We start from the raw sequence: 6,623 nt of genomic DNA, 5'->3' as shown, positions 1-6,623 counted from the left end.
AATTTCGATTATGATTACGACATCCCTTTTCATAATCTGAATTATGAGAACTTGGCAAATAGACATAGAAATATTATAGCAAAAGGACTGGTCTAGTATCATGTCTTTATGTGAGACATCATGAATCGTGTCCCATATGCTTCGGATATAGGATCGATTGCATGTGCTATAATATTCATCCTTTCTAAAATTTTCCAAATGCTCTTGACATTAAGGGGGAAAAATCTAGAATTGGATATGACTAAAATGATTAAGCAATTGTCGAGGACAATCTACGGTTTACCAAAGATTGGTTGCTCAAGGACAGTTGGAAGTATAGTGTTAAATTTTGGAAGGACCTTATTGGCATATTCTGAAAGGAGGAAACTCTTGTTCAGAAGTGATAGTCAAAATGGGAATATGGAAATGTTTCCATAGGTGGAAGTTATTCAATTTGTGTAAGGTTAGAAAAACTTAATGCAAGAAGGATGTTTCCATGGAGTTGATCTCCATTGGAATACTCTGTAATGTCTGTTGACAAGTCTTTGTGACTTTGTGCATAATCATTATAAGAGGATCAATGCATATAAGTTTAAAATCTAACAGATTTCGGTAAATGATAGGAATTTGGAATTCTTACATTTTCGATAAGGATTTGGGAGTGTGAAAAGAGGATCATTGAAATTATATTCAATCGATCTAGTTCACAAAGTGAAGATCATAGACAAACATAGAATGCTTACTTGGTGTATGGCAAAGCTATTGTTTAGAAAAACATAGTGTACATGCTTGGAGCATGGGACAACTAGTGTTTTTAATTCAAGTATAAAGTTGATAAAACCGAAACAATGAATAATGAGTAATCAGTATGGTGATAAATAAAAAGTGTTCTATTTATATTCATAGGTTTTGATACCATACTAGATTCAATTATTCTTGTGTTTCATTTTGCATGTTTTGACTTCCAGAATAAACTAGGTCATTCTTCCCGAATGACTAAGTTATTCAAACCATCCACAGTCGGTCATATGTTGGAAGTAGATATGAATCAAGACTGTCATGAATCGGGTTTGTAGATGTCTAAGGTAGTGGACATAGCCAAGAGGTGCTACAACATTCATGAGTGCTCATAAGTTCTGAGTATTGGATTCAACCCGCGCTCATTTGAATCACTTCATGGATTTTATCACGAGTGATCATGAGACGATAATATCTTATATTCTTCAAACCTAGAGATATGAGTTGTTACTATAAGTTGGTTGTACATTGATTGCGCGAAAACGCATTGGTAACTCGATGTTATAAAACGTGCTTTTGTGTATGATTCAACAAGTAGTAGAACAAGCCATATGAGTCGAATTTTATCCATTCCTTTTACCTTCGGGATAAAAGCGATATCTGTGGGCCCCTCGATGATTTAGTGATGACAAATGTAAGTGCTCGGCCGGGCCTGGACTGATTTGATTTGTTCAATTAGTCAGTCGTCATAAATCGGAAATCGGGAAACAACAAATGGACAGAGAGAATGATTTATAATCCATGTCTCAGTCCATATGATATCTAGAATGGAGGAATATATGATCCCTTATCTAATGGACAAGTCATTGACGAGATCAGAGTTCAGTTACAACGTCAGAGTTCAACAGCGGTTTTTGAGAGCTACGATTGCCAGTTGGTTCTTGAAGTCATACGCAATAATAGTTTTAGACTTATCCAAGTGGGAGACTGTTGGATTAGTGTCTAAGTCCATAACTATAATTGGTATGCACTTGACCCGACTTGGCATGGTCCATTTGGGTTGCATGGCATCGGAACATTTGGATAGACCGTTTATGATGAGAGGACATTTGTGACATATTAATATATTATAAGTTCTAATATATTAATATGAAATCATGTTATTTAATTAGTATTGATCAAGAATTAATTTGGACTTAATTTAGTGATCAAAAAGAGACTAATTAAATATATGGGGATTGATTGTGTAAATCATTCATTCTTATATATGTGGGCTTATGATCCAAGATTCCTTATGTTGGGTTTAACCCAGGTGGTGATCCATGGATACTCCATGGAGGTTAAAACCCATGGAGCATAAGGAATGGGTAAAGTCATGAGTTACATGGTGTAACCCTAATAGCCACACTATATAAGAACCCCTTTAGTTCATGAAATTGGCACAGGTGATACATATGTGATGGCTAGTCAATTTGAGCTTGGAGTGTCTTCTTCTCATGGTTATTCCAAGAGTTCATGATGTTGTGTGAACCATTTGAGGTGTCACACTTGGGGCACTAGGCTCTCGAGCTTCATGGAGTCAAGCAACAACAACAAGGTATGTATTCTATCTATTTTATTACCCTAATATCAATGTTTTGGTATGCTAGTTAGGATAATACCTTGGATATTCATATTTGCATGTATAATAGAGAAAACATAGATCCAAGGTATTTAGGGTTGCATGTACACTTAGGAGTTTTAGAATGCTCAAAACCCAACAGTTCCTCAGCCATATCGCCTCCTACGCCGCCTCACTCGCTGCTATGTACTCTGATTCACAAGTTGAATCAGCTACCGTCTCCTGCTTGGAACTTTTCCAAGTAATTGCTCCTCCATTTAGGGTAAAAACCCAGCCCGACTGAGAGCAGAAATTATTCCTATCAGTCTGAAAGCTATCGTCACTATACCCCACTACTCTCAAGTCATCACTCCCACCAAGGGTAAGGACCCAGTCCTTAGTCCTCCGCAGGTAGTTGAGAATGTTCTTCACCGCAGTCTAGTGAGCCTTTCCAGGATTCCCCTGATATCTGCTGACCATGCTCAAAGCAAAGGCCACATCAGGGTGGGTACAAGTCATAGCATACATGATCGAGCCAAACGCGGAAGCATATGGTAATCGACTCATCTCAGCTATCTCAGCCTCTGTACTCGGACTCTGAGCCTTGATCAGTTTGGCATTGCTTTGGATCGGTAAATCACCTTTCTTGGAATTCTGCATGTTGAACCTTTTCAACACCTTGTCCAAGTAAGTGTTCTGAGTAAGTCCAATTAGTCTTTTACTCCTATCTCTCAATATCCTTATCCCTAGGATATACGCAGGTTCTCCAAGGTCCTTCATAGCGAAACACTTCCCAAGCCAGGATTTAACCTTCTGCAAGATTAGGATGTCATTTCCTATGAGTAGTATGCCATCCACATACAGTACCAAAAAGCTAACTATACTCCCACTAGCTCTGACATATATACAAGACTCATCCTCGCTTCTCGAAAAATCCAAAGTCTTTGACTTTCTCATCAAAACAAAGATTTCAGCTGCGTGATGCTTGTTTCAATCCATAAATGGATTTCTCAAGCTTACACACTTTATCAGGGTACTCTGCATTGACAAAACCCTCTGGCTGACTCATGTTAACATCCTCAGCCAACTTTCCATTAAGGAAAGCAGTTTTGACATCCATTTGCCATATTTCATAATCATGAAATGCAACAATGGCTAGCATAACCCTAATATACTTAATTTTCGCTACTGGTGAGAAGGTTTCATCATAGTCAACTCCCTGAGTTTGGGTGAAGCCTTTCGCAACCAGTCGCGCCTTATTAGTGTGGACTTTCCCATCCATGTCGGTCTTTTTCTTGAAGATCCATTTGCACCCGACTGTCTTACGACCCGGTACATTGTCAAACAAGTTCCAAAATTGATTGTCATACATGGATTGGATCTCGCTGTCCATAGCCTCTTTCCATTTAGCAGACTCGGGGCCTGCCATGGATTCCCTATAGTTGTTAGGTTCCTCCAGATTTACCAGTGTACTATCACTGATAAATGTATCACCTTCCGCAGTAATATGGAAACCATAATAATGCTCAGGTGCATTCCTAGCTTTAGTGGACCGTCTTAGAGGTACGGGCTTGTCAATTGATTCAACAGGCGTTTCCTCCTCAGGTTGATTGCTAGGGTTTGAGGTTCCTTCACCACTTGAATCCTGAAGCTCTTCAAGGTCAATTTGCCTCCCACTGTTTCCTTGGCTTATGAATTCTCTCTCACAAAATACTCCTCTCCTTGCCACAAAGACCACATTTTCACTGGGTCTGTAGAAGAGGTAACCAAAGGATTTCTATGGGTAGCCGATGAAAATACATCGCTCACTTCGAGGTTCGAGCTTGTCGTGAGTCTCGCGCCTCACGAAAGCCTCGCAACCCCAAATCTTGATGTGGTCTAAATTGGTAATTTTCCCAGTCCACATCTCGTGAGGTGTTTTGACAACCTTTTTAGTAGGGACTAGATTAAGGACATGGGTGGCAGTCTCTAAGGCATACCCCCAAAATGAGATTGGTAGCGAAGCTCGACTCATCATGGAACGAACCATGTCCAACAATGTTCGATTGCGCCTCTCATCCACACCATTAAGCTATGGTGTTCTGGGAGGTGTCAATTGTGAAACAATTCCACATTCCTTAAGATAGTCAAGGAACTCGATACTAAGATACTCACCACCTCGATCGGATCGGAGCATCTTAATGTTCCTGCCCAGCTGATTCTCCACTTCTTGTTTAAACTCTTTGAATTTCTCAAAGGTTTCTGACTTATGCTTGATTAAGTAGACATAACCATATCTACTATAATCATCAGTAAAAGTCACATAGAAGCGGCTAGCATCCCTTGTGGCGGTTCTGAATGGTCCACACATGTGTGTATGAGGTCCAACAAACCTTCACCCCTAGCACAAGTACCAGTGAAGGGTGACTTAGTCATTTTTCCAAGTAAACAAGATTCGCAACTGTCATCTGTCCTTAAGTCAAATGAATCCAAGACTCCAGCCTTTTGGAGTTGGCCTATGCGCTTCTTGTTGACATGTCCAAGACGACAATGCCACAAGGATGCCTTATCCAAACTAGTGGAAGAATCGATATGCAAAACATTATTTCCTAAGTTGTCTACAACCGACACAGTTTCATATACACCATCACAAGGTAATGCTTTAAAATAAAGAACACCATTATAAAACGCATTAATACCACCACATTCATTGTCAAATGAAAAAGTAAATCCTTGTTTGTACAAACCGTAAAAAGAAATAATATTTCTCGCCATTTCAGACGAGTAGCAAACATTTATTCAAATCTAACATTAACCCACTACCCAGCAATAAAGAATAAACTCCAATCTTGGTGATAGGTGAAGCTTTCCTATTCCCCATGATTAAGTTTATCTTCCCATGCTCCACATCCTCACTTCTTCTTAGGCCCTGCAAATCAGAACAAATGTGAATTCCACACCCTGTATCAAGGACCCAAGAGTTAGTATGTGGTGAGTTATTAGACAATATAGTGTAAATACCTGCATGGGTGGGTTTTACTTTCCCATCCTTAACATCCTGCAAGTACTTTGGGCAGTTTCGCTTTCAGTGCCCCTTATCATGACAATAAAAGCATTCGGCCTCTTTAGGGTTGGAAGAATGAGCGGCAGAACCACCTTTGGTTCCACTTGAAGAGGAGACATCAAGAGACTTTCCCTTGGTACCCTTCGAAGGGGCCTTCCTCTTCTTCCCTTTACCTTGCCCGATTTCCAGAACAGGGGCAATGGTAGGTGTAGGAGTGGTAACAACTGACTTACCTTTGAGACCACCTTCAGCGGTATTCAAAAGTCCTTGAAACTTGCTGAGTGTGACCTCCTCCTTGTTCATATGATAGGTCATTCGGAACTGATCATAACAAGTAGGTAAGGAGTGCAGTATGAAGTCAATAGCCAACTCCTCGGGGAAGTTCACATTCAACTTCAGCAAATGGTCCACAAACCTTTGCATTTTATGCATGTGGCCCGTGATGGGTTCACCATCCTTCATTCGGGTTGTTATCATGGAAGAGATGATTTCATACCTCTCTTGACGAGCACTCTGATGGTATCTATCCATCATGTCCATGTGCATCTCAAAAGGGTAAAAGTCCTCATAGGACTTTTGGAGTTCAGCTGTCATTGTGGCCAACATGATACATGCCACCTTGGTGGCATCTCTCTCATGAGTCCTAAAGTCAGTGATCTCCTGTGGAGTAGCAGAAGACTCATCAATTTCCTTCAGCTCCTTGTCGAGAACATATTCCTTGTCCTCGTAACGTGTGACCATCCTGATGTTCCTGATCCAATCATTAAAATTTGAACCATCAAAGATGACTCTCCTACAAAGATTCATGAGAGAGAAGGAGCCGGTAGGGTTCGAGCCAGAAGCATTGTTGGAAGACATCTGAAAAGAAGAAAGACAAGTTTAGATTAGATAAAAAAATCCTTAATAAGACACCCAAATGTAATATTAAGGCTAGGACCCAACACAATAGTTTATAACTTGGAAGAGGGATGCCGTAATCCAAGCTATAAAATATTTGAAGGTAGGCGAATGACGATTCACCAATTTCCACCATGAAAAAAGAAATAAATTATCAGGTTTTAATTGGATTGAAACTCCTAGATCTTTTGAGATTCATTGAAGTTTTCAATGGCATGTTTAAATCTCGATTGTGCCCTTTCAAGTTTGTGACTGGGATGCCGAGGATCACAAACAAGCTGTGAATAACCATGCAAATTAACTTGGTACCCTTAATTTTATCACCTAATCGATGTGCCGGTTAACCACACGCGCTCCACCGATCTA

Source organism: Lactuca virosa, chromosome 5, assembly GCF_052849685.1.
Source record: "Lactuca virosa cultivar CGN04683 chromosome 5, Lactuca_virosa_CGN04683_v6, whole genome shotgun sequence".
Classification (NCBI taxonomy): domain Eukaryota; kingdom Viridiplantae; phylum Streptophyta; class Magnoliopsida; order Asterales; family Asteraceae; genus Lactuca; species Lactuca virosa.
Note: the sequence above shows the minus strand (reverse complement) of the source record.